At 37.1% G+C, this 16,628-nt stretch overlaps 1 long non-coding RNA gene across 1 annotated transcript; it reads right to left on the bottom strand.

The window, feature by feature from the left end:
* Positions 1–939: 939 nt before the first annotated feature.
* LOC122693304 lies at positions 940–13,786 on the bottom strand. Its single transcript, XR_006340856.1, has 3 exons — positions 13,724–13,786; positions 11,503–11,505; positions 940–1,025 (listed from the first exon to the last, which is right to left on the bottom strand). It is a non-coding gene; the product is annotated as an uncharacterized LOC122693304 (long non-coding RNA).
* Between the last annotated feature and the right edge of the window lie 2,842 nt (positions 13,787–16,628).

The following is a 16,628-nucleotide window of genomic DNA, read 5'->3' as shown; positions in this document are numbered from 1 at the left end:
ATCAGGTGGCCAAAGTATTGGAGTTTCAGCCTCAGCAACAATCCATCCAGTGATTATTCAGGATAGATTTCCTTTAGGATTGACTGGTTTGATCTCATTGCTGTTCAAGGGACTCTCAAGAGTCTTCTCCAACACCACAGCTCAAAAGCATCAATTCTTAGGTGTTCAGCTTTCCTTATGGCTCAACCCTCACATCCATACATGACTACTGGAAAAACCATAACTTTGACTATATGGACATTTGTCTGTAGAGTAATGTCTCTGATTTTTAATATGCTGTCTAGGTTGGTCATAGATTTTCTTTCAAGGAGGAAACATCTTTTAATTTCATGGCTGCAGTAACCATCTGCGGTGATTTTGGAGCCCAAGAAAATAAAGTCCATCACTGTTTCCATTGTTTCCCCATCTATTTGCCATGAAGTGATGGGACTGGGTGCCATGATCTTCATTTCTTGAATGTTGAGTTTTAAGGCGGCTTTTTCACTCTCATCTTTCACCTTCATCAAGAAGCTCTTTAGTTCCTCTTTGCTTTCTGCCATAAGGGTGTTGTCATCTGCATATCTGAGGTTATTGATATTTCTCCCCACAATCTTGATTCCAGGTTGAGCTTCATCCAGCCCTGCATTTCACATGATGTACTCTACATATAAGTTAAATTAGCAGGGTGACAGTATACCACTTTGTCGTACTCCTTTCCTGATTTGGAACCAGTCTGTTGTTCCATGTCTGGTTCTAACTGTTGCTTCTTGACCTGCATACAGATTTCTCAAGAAGCAGGTAAGGTGGTCTGGTATTCCCATCTCTTTCAGAATTTTCCACAGTTTGTTGTGATCCACACAGTCAAAGGTTTTGGCATAGTCAATAAAGCAGAAATAGATGTTTCTCTGGAACTCTCTTGCTTTTTCAATGATCCAAGGGATGTTGGCAATTTGATCTCTGGTTCCTCTGCCTTTTCTAAATCCAGCTTGAACATCTGGAACTTCTCTGTTCATGTACTCTTGAAGCCTGGCTTGGAGAATTTTGAGCTTTAGTTTGCTAGCATGTTAGACAAGTGAAATTGTGCTGTAGTTTGAACATTTTTTTGGCATTGCCTTTCTTTGGGATTGGAATGAAAACTGACCTTTTCCAGTCCTGTGGCCACTGATGAGTTTTCGAAATTTGCTGGCATATTTAGTGCAGCACTTTCACAGCATCATCCTTTAGGATTTGAAATAGCTTAACTGGAATTCCATCACTTCCACTAGCTTTGTTCATAGTGATGCTTCCTAAGGCCCACTTGACTTCACACTCCAGGATGTCTGGCTCTAGGTGAGTGATCACACCATCGTGATCATCTGGGTCATTAAGATATTTTTGTATAGTTCTTCTGTGTATTCTTGCAATCTCTTCTTAATATCTTCTGCTTTTGTTAGGTCCATAACATTTCTGTCCTTTATTGTGCCCATCTTTGCATGAAATGTTCCCTTGGTATCTTTAATTTTCTTGAAGAGCTCTCTAGTCTTTCCCATTCTATTGTTCTCCTCTATTTCTTTGCATTGATTGCTGAAGCAGGCTTTCTTATCTATCCTTGCTATTCACTTCCTCAGGGGTCAATGGTGGCTTTTACCTGATGTGAAACATACAGTGTCACTGTCAGTCTTGCAGCCACGAGGACTATTTACCAATGTTCTGTTCTCACTTTGGGGCACCTGGCAGGATTACCTTTTTTCTCTTCCATTAATAACTGTTTGTCATGAAATTTTTTTTCACAAAATTGGCAAATCTGTGAGCAGAGATGGACGGTCAGATTTTCCAGTGGAAGTTTTCTGAGCCCTTTGTCCATCATTCACCCGGTCCCTTGGCCTCCATGACTAACAGCATCTATCAGCTCGGGGTCTGGAGTGAAGACAACAGGTATAGAGCAGACAGATAGCCCCAGGGAAAACTATAGTGGTTATCTTTTAATCCACTGAGACGTAAGAGTTAAGACGACCCAACGTGGCTGCCCTAGTTGATAGGCTTGAAGAACTACAAAGGTTTGAAGTGTGTTTCCAGGTTAATTAAGAAAATATTTGAATTCAAAAACCTGATACTGATACAAATAGCTCTTTAAAATATGTAAACTAGATCTTCCTGATAAATAAATACTTCTAGAAATAATACTTTCTATGTCAATAAGTATATGACCAGATACAGGTTCTGCTGTGTGAAATTGCCCAGGTTTGACCAGCCTTTAACCTACAAATGGCAACTGTGAGTGGCTTAACCTAATAAATGTCCTGATAATATCATATTGTCTTTGTGTATCTAAGGGAAATACACATTGTGTTTTAGTGAGTTGATTGCTGAAAAGAAATGATTGCTCATGTTTAGTATTTGCTTAGAGTTTAATTTTATTGCATTAATTCCTATGTTGAGATCATGTTAAAAGTTAGGCCAAATAGCACAGTGTGATTAACAAACATTTGTCTTTTTCAGACATGATCTAATGCATTTTTTAAGATTTTGTTTTCTAACATCTTAACTATTACTTGTTTCAGGACACATTCTTGAGGGCACAGACAACGTTTATTCTGTGATAGGGACTATTATGTTTGTTTTGAAGTTTTTACCAATGAAATATAACAAATTAGCCAGTATGGCTTATTATGTTAAATTTATCCACTAAGAGAGTTTATAAAATGATTAAAATCCAGTACTGAATTATTAGAGGTGCAATATTTCCACTAGGTGACAGCACATATAAAAATTTGACTATTACTCTTGTTTTAATTATAGAAATAATATTCTATTAGGGACAATCCAAGTGCAGCATATTTAAATAACTTACAAGAGGAATACTCTTTTTCGTTTGGTTTTCTCCCACACAGTTCCTGAACTCTACCAAAATAAAGTTAAATTTGAGATTCAAATTCTACATGCTTTGAAAAAAAAAGTGATTTTCTGGTTTAAAGAAAATAAATTCAAGAATGATTTATAAAACTTTAGAATTCCCAGATGTAGCTTCTCATAAAGTTCTTTGAATATCAAATGCTGCAGCATTTACCAAACATTTTGATGAGTTAAGTGTAAATTAATCAGTAACATGAGCATTAAATTTCTCCAGAAGTACACAAGAGCTTGAAAAATTAGGGGCAAGAGTGCCTTGGCAGAATTCATTTGGGTTTTGTCAAATCCAAAGAGTTTCAAAACTGTTTTGAAGTTTTTCTGAAACTGAAACTTGCTATTTTTGATCATCTTTTGTGACACATCCAAACTGAACCGTGTTTCCAAGTTCTACTGGTGATAAACAAATAGAAGGTGGTTGGGACGAGGACCACAAATTCACTTTCATAAATCATTTTTTATAGAATTAAGAGATTCATCATGCCATTTTCACACAAATGTCAGTGTAACTACAAAAATTAAAACTGGAAGAAGGTGGTCAAAATGCATAAATTTTCAATTAAGGATAAATAAGTCCTAGGGAGGTAATATGCAACATGGAGACTAGTGTTAACACTGATGTATGCAATATAAGAAAGTTGTTAAGAGAGATCTAAGAATTCTCATAACAAGGAAATTTTCTTCTTCTTTTTTTCCTTTTAGGGTATCTATATGAAAAGATAGATGCTAACTAATCTTTTATGCAGCATTAGTCAACAAATGTCTGTCTAGTCAAGGCTATGGTTTTTCCAGTGGTCATGTATGGATGGGGGAGTTGGACTATAAAGAAAGTTGAGGCTGATTCATATCAATGTATGGCAAAAACCACTACAATATTGTAAAGTAATTAGCCTCCAACTAATAAAAATAAATGGAAAAAAAATAGAGAAAGCTGAGTGTAGAAGAATTGATGCTTTTGAACTGTGGTGCTGGAGAAGACTCTTGAAAGTCACTTAGACTGCAAGAAGATCCAACCAGTCCACCCTAAAGGAGATCAGTCCTGGGTGTTCATTGGAAGGACTGATGTTGAAGCTGAAACTCCAATACTTTGGCCACATGATGTGGAGAGCTGCCTCATTGGAAAGACCCTGATGCTGGGAAAGATTGAAGGCAGGAGGAGAAAGTGATGACAGAGGATGAGATGGTTGGATGGCATCATCAACTCAATGGACATGGGTTTGGGTGGACTTCAGGAGTTGGTGATAGACAAGGAGGCCTGGTGTGCTGCAGTTCATGGGGTCACAAAGAGTCGGACACAACTGAGGGACTGAACTGAACTGAACTGAATCAATTCACAACAGTTGTAACTCAAATCACTAAGCTATACACCTTAAATTTATTCAGTGATGTATGTCAATTATATCTCAATAAAACTGGAAAATATGAATAAACATTAATTTCAAGAAATTACAAAAATAACAGAAAACAAATAACCTGATTCCACAGGTTCTCAAGTTTCTCAACAAAATAGGTTGTGTGCCCAGTAGGGTACAACCCAACATCTCAATCCTTTAAATCTATCACCACCTTCATTTCATGCTTCACTCTGATCACATAATAGTATTTGGTATTTATTATGGAAAAAAAAGCTGCATAAAGATATAACATCATTGAGAGAAATGTATCATGATATAACATTGAAACTGTGAACCTCATTCATCTAGTAGTTCAGATGGTACCCCATAAATGAGTATTTCTATGTTCCTTTTGGAAAGTTAAAATATTCCATGGTGCCTCTAAGAGCTCCCTATGGCAGGTAGTGCCCAGAGTGCCAGTTAGAGAACTGTGGATTTTATCCTTTTTGTTAAGTTATCTTACAATTTTAGGATTTTAAGTAGCAATTTTCACCCAAGCAAGTATTGCCAACAGTAGAGTTGGACACGACTGAGAGACTATGCACAACACAACAATACTATTTTATATTTTATATTTACAAACATATTTACAAAGAAAATATTTTCTGGAAGAGTTTGAGTAGGATAGGTGTTAGTCCTTCTCTAAGTTTTTTAGTAGAATTCAGCTGTGAAGCTGTCTGGTCCTCGGTTTTTGTTTGTTGGAAGATTTCTGACTACAGTTTCAATTACCGTGCTCGAGATGGGTCTGTTAAGATTTTCTACTTCTTCCTGGTTCTATTTTGGAAAGTTGTACTGTTCTAAGAATTTTTCCATTTCTTCAAAGTTCTCCATTTTATTTGCATATAGTTGCTGATAATAGTCTCTTATGATCCTTTGTATTTCTGTGTTGTCTGTTGTGATCTCTCCATTTTCATTTCTAATTTTGTTGATTTGATTTTTCTCCCTTTGTTTCTTGATGAATCTGGCTAATAGCTTGTCAATTTTATTTATCTTCTCAAAGAACCAGCTTTGGGTTTTATTGATTTTTGCTATGGTTTCTTTTCTTTCTTTTGCATTTATTTCTGCCCTAACTTTTGAGATTTCTTTCCTTCTACTAACCACAAACTCATTCTATGAGCCCACCATCACCCTAATACCAAAACCTGACAAATATGTTACAAAATGAAAACTACAGGCCAATATCACTGATGATCATATATGCAAAAATCCTAAACAAAATTCTAGCAAACAGAATCCAACAACATATTAAAAAGATCATACATCATGACCAAGTGGGCTTTATCCCAGGGATGCAAGGATTCATCAATATCTGCAAATCAATCAATGTAATACACCACATTAACAAGTTGAAAAATAAAAACCATATGATTATCTCAATAGATGTAGAGAACGCCTTTGACAAAATTCAACATCCATTTATGATAAAATTCCTCCAGAAAGCAGGAATAGAAGGAACATACTTCAACATAATAAAAGCTATATATGACAAACCCTCAGCAAACATTATCCTCAATGGTGAAATATTGAAAGCATTTCCCCTAAAGTCAGGAACAAGACAAGGGTGCCCACTCTCACCACTACTATTCAACATAGTTTTGGAAGTTTTGGCCACAGAAATCAGAGCAGAAAAAGAAATCAAAGGAATCCATATTGGAAAAGAAGAAGTAAAACTCTCACTGTTTGCAGATGACATGATCCTCTACATAGAAAATCCTAAAGACTTCACCAAAAAATTACTAGAGCTAATCAATGAATATAGTAAAGTTGCAGGATATAAAATTAACACACAGAAATCCCTTGCATTCCTATACACTAACAATGAGAAGACAGAAAGAGAAATTAAGGAAACAATTCCATTCACCATTGCAACGAAAAAAATAAAATACTTAGGGATATATCCACCTAAAGAAACAAAAGACCTATACATAGAAAACTATGAAATACTGTTGAAAGAAATCAAAGAGGACACAAATAGATGGAGAAATATACCGTGTTCATGGATTGGAAGAATCAATGTAGTGAAAATGAGTATAATACCCAAAGCAATCTATAGATTCAACACAATCACCAACAAGCTACCAACGGTATTTTTCACAGAACTAGAACAGATAATTTCACAATTTGTATGGAAATACAAAAAAACCTCAAATAGCCAAAGCAATCTTGAGAAAGAAGAGTGAAACTGGAGGAATCAACCTGCCTGACTTCAGTCTCTACTACAAAGCCACAGTCATCAAGATAGTATGGTACTGGCACAAACACAAAAATATAGATCAATGGAACAAAATAGAGTGCCCAGAGATAAATCCACGCACCTATGGACACCTTATCTTTGACAAAGGAGGCAAGAATATACAATGGAGAAAAGACAATCTCGTTAACAAGTGGTGCTGGGAAAGCTGGTCAACCACTTGTAAAAGAATGAAACTAGAACACTTTCTAACACCATACACAAAAATAAACTCAAAATGGATTAAAGATCTAAATGTAAGACCATAAACTATTAAACTCCTAGAGGAAAACATAGGCAAAACACTCTCTGACATAAACCACAGCAGGATCCTCTATGACCCACCTCCCAGAATATTGGAAATAAAAGCAAAAATAAAATAAATGGGACTTAATTAAAATTAAAAGCTTCTGCACAACAAAGGAAACTATAAGCAAGGTGAAAAGACAGCCTTCAGAATGAGAGAAAATAATAGCAAACGAAGTAATGGACAAAGAATTAATCTCAAAAATATACAAGCAACTCCTGAAGCTCAATTCCAGAAAAATAAATGACCCAATCAGAAAATGGGCCAAAGAACTAAACAGACATTTCTCCAAAGAAGACATACAGATGGCTAACAAACACATGAAAAGATGCTCAGCATCACTCATTATCAGAGAAATGCAAATCAAAACCACAATGAGGTACCATTACACGCCTGTCAGAATGGCTGCTATCCAAAAGTCTACAAGCAATAAATGCTGGAGAGGGTGTGGAGAAAAGGGAACCCTCTTACACTGTTGGTGGGAATGCAAACTAGTACAGCCACTATGGAGAACAGTGTGGAGATTCCTTAAAAAACTGGAAATAGAACTGCCATATGACCCAGCAATCCCACTTCTGGGCATACACACTGAGGAAACCAGAACTGAAAGAGACAAGTGTACCCAAATGTTCATCGTGGCACTGTTTATAATTGCCAGGACATGGAAACAACCTAGATGTCCATCAGCAGATGAATGGATAAGAAAGTTGTGGTACATATACACAATGGAATGTTATTCAGCCATTAAATAGAATGCATTTGAATCAGTTCTAATGAGGCGGACGAAACTGGAGCCTATTATACAGAGTGAAGTAAGCCAGAAAAGAAAACACCAATACAGTATACTAACGCATATATATGGAATTTAGAAAGATGGTAATGATAACTCTGTATGTGAGATAGCAAAAGAGACACAGATGTATTGAACAGTCTTTTGGACTCTGTGGGAGAGGGCGAGGGCGGGATGATATGGGAGAATGGCATTGAAACATGTAAATTATCATATGTGAAACAAATCACCAGTCCAGATTTGATGCATGAGACAGGTACTCAGGGCTGGCGCACTGGGATGACTGAGAGGGATGGGATGGGGAGGGAGGTGGGAGGGCGGTTCAGGATGGGGAACACATGTACACCCATGGAGGATTCAAGTCAATGTATGGCAAAACCAATACAGTATTGTAAAGTAAAATTAATTAATTAATTTTTTTAAAAATAAAATATTTTACTATATATTTTTTATTTACAAATAGTTTTAATGAATTAAGAAGATAATACAGTATTTTGAGCTTATGCTTTTCATAACAAGCATAGTTTACTTTGAAGGAATGTTAACTAGCATTTAACAAAATACAGGGGGGGAATTCTTAGGCTGAAAATATAGGAATATCTCTGTTGGAGAGAAACATCATGATACGACTTTTCAAGGAAAAGTTAATTTAGCATTATTTCATTAATCTGAAAAAAATTTCCATTATGGTATAGAACACAGTCTATTAAGGAAAAATTTTATAAATTAATAAAACATTTATAAACAAATAAAATATTTATTTTAAACAAAGAAAATATTTATAATAAAAACATTTATTAAAATATTTACAAATAAAAATTGTTTATAAATAAATTAAAATGTAGAAATAAATATATTTATTTATAAATAAATTTAAAATGTATAAATAAATGAAAACATTTTTCATCTCATTCTACACACATTATATCTAAAAATAAATAAACTTATTTTACTGTGAAAAGAGTCTGCAAAGGAGACTCTCTGAGAAACTTTAAGTGTAGGCAAAGGTTTGTTTTTAAAATACTGTGATCATGAATTTTTTCAGACTAGGAAAATATACCTATCTATTTAGTCAGAATTCAAATATTTTCCCTAAAAACTTTAGTCAATGGAAGTCATGTGCATATGTTGATAATCAGGAAATACTCACAAGGCTGAAGAGAGTCCATGTAAGTATTGCAGAATGTACAGTATAGCTATCTACCCAGTGGGTATAAAGTTCATGGAAAACCTACCATGGCTGACACAGTCCCAAATGCCCAGGGTATAGCAGTGAGCAAAGCACTTAGGATGATTTTTTCATAGAGTCATTGTTTTAATGAAGGAAACACACAATAAATGCAATGAGTAAGGATCATATCTAGAATCTTAGCAATAAGATTACTAAGCTAAGAAGAAAAAGTACATTAGTGGAAAGTGATAGGAAATGTTGAGGAGGATTGAAAATTTAGAAACTGTACACAAAAGGTCTTAGTGAGGATGTGAAGGAATAAACAAATGTTAAACAGCAAACCCTGGGGAATTCTAGAGTTAGAGCATTTTGGGAAGAAGTAAACCCAAGAGCAAAGATGTTTATTGAGAATGTTGAGGCAGAGGTCAGGATCCTGAAACAGAATGAATGAGAGGCAGAGCAGTAAGAAAACTCAGCAAGGTTCCAAGGGGGAAAGTGGGGACCCACGTTTTTTCTTCCACTAGAGCCCCTGCTCTGATGTGACAGGGATTCTAGCAGCACTGCTTTGCTGCAGGAGCAGGACACCAAAGAGGCTAACCACAGAGTAAGACAAGCGATGAGGGTGCCTTGGACTAGGATTGCAGCCATGGAATTTGTCAGAAGTGGTGATATTCTAGATATACTTTGACAGTATATTTGTGTCATCTGATATGGCCACATGTAATCATTTAAACTTGAATTTCAGTTACTAAAGATGAAATAAAACTAAAAATTCAGTTAGCCCCAGGAGACTGGATGCCATGTTGGACAAATATAGATTATTTTCATCAATATAGAAAGTTCTATCAGACAGCACTTGCTGAACTGACTGTTATAAATTGGAAGTAAGATACGAGAGAAAGAAAGTAGTCAAGGATGATGTTGGCCTGAGGAACTGGAAACACTGAGTACACAGATGGAAAAGCAGATTAGGAAGAAACACCAGGGGTTCAGTTTGGGAGATGGTCCATTTGAGATGCTTATGAGGCACCAGATAATGAGCTCAAGTTTGAGTCCAGCATGAAGGGTGAGGTCTAGGCTGGGTGGTTACAGAGGGTCACTGAGCCAGGCACCCTTAAGGACACTTGCATAGAACATCCAGTTTCACAACCACCTTATGAGCTCCCTGCTAACATCCCCACTTTATAGATGAAGAAAGTGAGGCACTGAGGAAGATTCTATATCTTGTAAGGATGAGAATCTGACTCTGAGGAGCTTTCCCCTCCGCTACACACAGGAGGCTGACTGTAGAAAAGAGCAAATGAACCCAGGAAGTGATGTGAGATGGAGAAACAGAGAAAAGAGAGATTTTGATTCTTTGAGCATTCCTCTCGCTTATGGGAGCTAATCCAAGGGTCAGTCCTACTCAAACCTAAGAGACAATAAAGCCCCTTCTTGTTAAAGAATTGCAACCTGAAAATGTGTGAATAACACAGTCTATGAGTATCTTGTTTCACACATTATATACTGTAGCTTCCTAAGAGAATGTAGTAGATTTGCTAATCTGAAAGGAATCTTAGCATTGTAATTTATGAATTATATCATTTTATTTGATCTATGAGAAATAATTTTAAAACAAAACCTGTTCTTTCTCCTAGTTTATACTAAATATAAACTTTAAAATATTTCTCCAATGAAATTCTTACCTCTTTTCTCCTGGACTACTACTTATAATGGATTATTATCAAAATAGCTTTGTCTTTTTTTACATAAATTTACTGAATTGGAACTTACATTTATAAAAGTGCACAAACTATAAGTTGCAGTTGGCAAAGGGGACTTACCTATAAGTTTACAGTTTCATAGGGTGAACACAGCCATGCATTCAGTACTCCCAGCTCAAAAACCTCAAAATCTCCTGTCATACACATAACACAATCACTAACCCTAGGCCCCCAGGATTACTGTTATCCTGACATCCTGAGATATGGACTTCCCTCATAGCTCAGTTGGTAAAGAATTCACCAGTAATGCAGGACACCCCAGTTCGATTCCTGGATCAGGAAGATCCACAGGAGAAGGGATAGGCTTCCTGCTCCAGTGTTCTTGGGCTTCCCTTATGGCTCAGCTGGTAAAGAATCCACCTACAATGTGGGAGACCTGCGTTTAATTCCTGGCTTAGGAAGATCCCCCAGAGATGGGAAAGGCTACCTACTCCAGTATTCTGGCCTGGAGAATTCCATGGACTGTACAGTCCTTGTGGTCACAAAGAGTTGGACACGACTGAGCAACTGACACAACTAACATCAGACATTAGTACTTTCTCTTGACTGTGTTTAAATTCCTTGTAATAAGAATCATATGGTACACAGTTTTTGTGTCTGGCTTCTTTGTGTTTTTTTTTTTTTTAATTTTATTTTATTTTATTTTTATTTTTTTTTTTATTAGTTGGAGGCTAATTACTTCACAACATTTCAGTGGGTTTTGTCATACATTGACATGAATCAGCCATAGATTTACATGTATTCCCCATCCCGATCCCCCCTCCCACCTCCCTCTCCACCCGATTCCTCTGGGTCTTCCCAGTGCACCAGGCCCGAGCACTTGTCTCATGCATCCCACCTGGGCTGGTGATCTGTTTCACCATAGATAGTATACATGCTGTTCTTTTGAAATATCCCACCCTCACATTCTCCCACAGAGTTCAAAAGTCTGTTCTGTATTTCTGTGTCTCTTTTTCTCTTTTGCATATAGGGTTGTCGTTACCATCTCTCTAAATTCCATATATATGTGTTAGTATGCTGTAATGTTCTTTATCTTTCTGGCTTACTTCACTCTGTATAAGGGGCTCCAGTTTCATCCATCTCATTAGGACTGATTCAAATGAATTCTTTTTAATGGCTGTGTAATATTCCATGGTGTATATGTACCACAGCTTCCTTATCCATTCATCTGCTGATGGGCATCTAGGTTGCTTCCATGTCCTGGCTATTATAAACAGTGCTGCGATGAACATTGGGGTGCACGTGTCTCTTTCAGATCTGGTTTCCTCAGTGTGTATGCCCAGAAGTGGGATTGCTGGGTCATATGGCAGTTCTATTTCCAGTTTTTTAAGAAATCTCCACACTGTTCTCCACAGTGGCTGTACTAGTTTGCCTTCCCACCAACAGTGTTAGAGGGTTCCCTTTTCTCCACACCCACTCCAGCATTTATTGCTTGTAGACTTTTGGATAGCAGCCATCCTGACTGGCGTGTAATGGTACCTCATTGTGGTTTTGATTTGCATTTCTCTGATAATGAGTGATGTTGAGCATCTTTTCATGTGTTTGTTAGCCATCTGTATGTCTTCTTTGGAGAAATGTCTGTTTAGTTCTTTGGCCCATTTTTTGATTGGGTCATTTATTTTTCTGGAATTGAGCTTCAGGAGTTGCTTGTATATTTTTGAGATTAATCCTTTGTCTGTTTCTTCATTTGCTATTATTTTCTCTGTGTCTGGCTTCTTTTACTCAACATGCTGCTGTGTATAATTGTACTTTGTGAATTATTTTCTCAAATGTTCCATTGTTTAAATATGCTGCAATTTATTTATTTATTCAACCAGTGGTGGACATTTGATTCCAGTTTGGAGCTATTGTGAATAGTGCTATGTGCATTTTGTACATGTGTTTCAGGAACATATTCATGCTTCTTTGCTAGTACTATGCCTAGGAATAATGTGGCCAGGGTATAGTTAGACATTTCAGTTCAATTCAGTTCAGTTGCTCAGTAGTGTCCAACTCTTTGCGACTGCAATGGACTGCAGCACGCCAGGCCTGCTTGTTCATCACCAATTCCTGGAGTTTACTCAAGCTCACATCCATTGAGTCGGGGATGCCATCCAACCATCAAATCCTCTCTTGTTCCCTTCTCCCCCTGCCGTCAATCTTTCCCAGCACCAGGTTCTCTTCAAATGAGTCAATTCTCTGCATCAGGTGGCCAAAGTATTGGAGTTTCAGCTTCAGCATTAGTCCTTCCAATGAATATTCAGCACTGATAATTGATAGGATGGACTGGTTGGATCTCCTTGCAGTCCAAGAGACTCTCAAGAGTCTTCTTCAATGACACAGTTCAAAAGGATAAATTTTTTTGCACTCAGCTTTGTTTATAGTCCAACTCCCACATCCATACATGACTACTGGAAAAAACATAGCCTTGACAACATGAACTTTTGCTGGCAAAACCATGTCTCTGCTTTTTAATATATGCTGTCTAGGTTGGTCATATCTTTTCTCCCAAGGAGCAAGCATCTTTTAATTTCATGGCTGCAGTCACCACCTGCAGTGATTTTGGAGCCACAACAAATAAAGTATGTCACTGTTTCCCCATCTTTTTGCCATGAAGTGATGGGAACAGATGCCATGATCTTAGTTTTCTGAACATTGAATTCTAAGCCAACTTTTTCCACTCTCCTCTTTTACTTTCATCAAGAGGCTCTTTAGTTCTTCTTCACTTTCTGCCATGAGGGTGGTGTCATCTGCATATCTGAGTTTATTGATATTTCTCCCAGCAATCTTGATTCCAGCTTGTGCATCATCCAGCCCAACATTTATCATGATGTAGTCTGTATATACATTAAATAAGCAGGGTGACAATATGCAGTCTTGACACACTCATTTTCCTATTCGGAAACAGTCTGCTGTTCCATGTCCAGTTATAATTGTTGCTTCCTGACCTGCATACAGATTTCTCAAGCGGTAAGACAGGCGGTCTGGTATTCTCATCTCTTTAAGAATTTTCCACAGTTTTTGTGATCTACACAGTTAAAGACTTTGGCATAGTTAATAAAACAGAAGTAGATGTTTTTCTGGAACTCTCTTGCTTTTTTGATGATCCAACAGGTGTTGGTAATTTGATTTCTGGTTCCTCTGTCTTTTATAAAACTAACTTGAACATCTGGAAATTCACAGTTCACATACTGTTGAAGCCTCACTTGGAGAATATTCAGCACTACTTTGCTAGCATGTGAGATGAGTGCAATTGTGCAGTAGTTTGAGCATTCTTTGGCATTGTCTTTCTTAGGGATTGGAATGAAAACTGACATTTTGCAGTCCTGTGGCCACTGCTGAGTTTCCCAAATGTGTTGGCATATTGAGTGCAACATTTTAACACAATCATCTTTTAGGATTTGAAATAGCTTAGTTGGAATTCCATCACCTCCACTAGCTTTGTTTGTAGTGATGCTTTCTAAGGCCCACTTGACTTCACATTCCAGGATGTCTGGCTCTAGGTGAGTGATCACACCATCATGATTGTCTGGGTTGTGAAGATCTTTTTTGTAGAGTTCTGTGTATTCTTGCCACCTCTTCTTTATATCTTCTGCTTCTGTTAGGTTCATATCATTTCTGCCCTTTATTATTCCCATCTTTGTATGAAATGTTCCCTTCATATCTCTAATTTTCTTGAAGAGATCTCTAGTCTTTCCCATTCTATTGTTTTCCTCTATTTCTTTGCACTGATCACTGAGGAAGGCTTTCTTGTCTCTCCTTGCTATTCTTTGGAACTCTGCATTCAAATGGGTATAGCTTTCCTTTTCTCCTTTGCTTTTCACTTCTCTTCTTTTCACAGCTATTTGAAAGGCCTCCTCAGGCAGCCATTTTGCTTTTTGCATTTCTTTTTCTTGGGGATGGCCTTGATCCCTGTCTCCTGTACAATGTCACAAACTTCTGTCCATAGTTCTTCAGGCACTGTATCTATCACATCTAATCCCTTGAATCTATTTCTCACTTCCCCTGCATAATTGTAAGGGATTTGATTTAGGTCATACCTGAATGGTCTAGTGGTTTTCCCTACTTTCTTCAATTTAAGTCTGAATTTGGCAATAAAAAGTTCATGATCTGAGCCACAGTCAGCTCCCATTCTTGTTTTTGCTGACCATGTAGAGCTTCTCCATCTTTGGCTGCAAAGAATATAATCAATCTGATTTCAGTGTTGACCATCTGATGATGTCCATGTGTAGAGTCTTCTCTTGTGTTGTTGGAAGGGGATGTTTGCTATGACCAATGAGTTCCTTTGACAACACTCTGTTCACCTTTGCCCTGCTTCATTCTGTACTCCAAGGCCAAATTTACCTGTTACTCCAGGTACTCTAGATAGTTAGACCCTTAGAGACTTAAAAAGATACTGTTAGCTTCCAACATTATTAGTGCTAATATACTTTTAAAACATGATAAAATATGAATAAAATTTAATAATCCTCAAACTATTTCCATCCAGTAAATTATTTGATGTTACCTACTTTTCTATTTTATGAGAAATATAACTCTTACCCAAGTATGATAGCAAACTAAGTAGCTTAATCATAAAGTTTTATATTAAAGCTTCAAATAACAGTGTATAAACATAGAAATCTGTTGTTTTCTCATTGTCCTTAAGGGCTTGTTAATAACATTTTACTGAGGATCAAATAGTATAGTAGATGTGAACGAAACCTCCTAGGTGTAGTTCTTATGTATATTTGTTACACACAATTCTTGTTCTGTAGTCTCGTGAAGCTAAATATACAAGGTATCTGCTCCCTACCCCTTTCCATGTACTCAATCTACCCTAGTGGGATAGGAAAAGGTGAAAATTGAAAACAATTACGAATTACTGGTCCATAGCAATTCTGAAATCCAGCTTGATAACTGTTGCAAGTTTCCTTGTTCAGTTCCTAGAGTCAGGGAATAATTCTAATTGGCTCTCTGCATCTTCCTCTGGGCTCTTTGTGTTGCCCTCTCAGTCATTCTTTTTTCATGAAAGGTGATATTTGTTTTCAACTGAGTAAGTGTCTCATGATATTTATTACCAGTGGAGTTGTGGAGGCAGAGTGAAATCCAACAGTCTCTTTTCCCTCTGATTTGCCAGTCTATGAACCTCCTGTGAATGTCATTAGAGTCACTCCACTAAACAAAAACATGACCATAAACCTCTCAGACATAAACTCTTAGGCTTCACTTAAAAACTTTTGAGTGACTGACTACTCCTCCGAGGCAGTACCATTGATCTTTCTGAAGGTTGACCCATGTGATAATAACACTCAGATACATCTGCAGACCATGGCGTTCTAGCAATGCCATGGAACTTATCTTTCTCAAAGATATTTCTTGAGGTTAGCATCATTTGTCAGTTGGAGAGGCTAAAAACTTTGAAAACCATTAAATTCTGGCTCCTTCTCTCAATGTCTGCTCTCCTTTTTATTTTGCTCTCATTTTGCATTTTAGTAGGAAAGAAAGAGGAGGCAGGAGAAGTGAGGCAGCATTAAGAAAGTTGGTTGGAAATTTTCATAGCTATTATATGGTCCCTTAGACACTTTTTCTACATTGCCAGTTCCTACAGGTGATAGAGTTGCTAAACTTTCTGCTGTTCTGTATAAGGATTCTTTCCAAGAACATATTATTCATTTTTTTTCTTTTATTTGAGCTGTAATTGACCATGTCTTCATAGCCCAAGTTTATACTTTTCTTTGAGGGTAATTTAGGCTTTTTTAAATTAGTTTCACAAAATCATTATCACTTATAATTTTGCAATTTCTGTAGATCAGAATCTGGTCACAGATTGGTTGGCCTTCTCTGATGCTAGGTCTCTCAGAAAGCTGTTATTGAGGTGCCAGGCAGGGTTGCAGTCATCTCAAGGATCAACCTGGAGAGGAACCAACCACCCACGTGGCTGGAAAGAGAAAAGGAAGATGATGTGGTCAAAATTCCTTGAGAACGTTCAAATCACAGACCTTCTGGCAATCACACTAATAGCATATTCTGACTCTGTGGATTGCTTTAGTGGGTATGCCTGGTCTGTTTAGGTTTGTATAAAATAAATGAAGCCTGAATCTATGAATGCATATGTATAGCTCCTAGGAAAATGTCACATAGGCTACA

This window comes from Cervus elaphus, chromosome 5 (assembly GCF_910594005.1).
Source record: "Cervus elaphus chromosome 5, mCerEla1.1, whole genome shotgun sequence".
In the NCBI taxonomy this organism is placed as follows: domain Eukaryota; kingdom Metazoa; phylum Chordata; class Mammalia; order Artiodactyla; family Cervidae; genus Cervus; species Cervus elaphus.
Note: the sequence above shows the minus strand (reverse complement) of the source record. Positions and strands in the feature narration are given on the sequence as shown.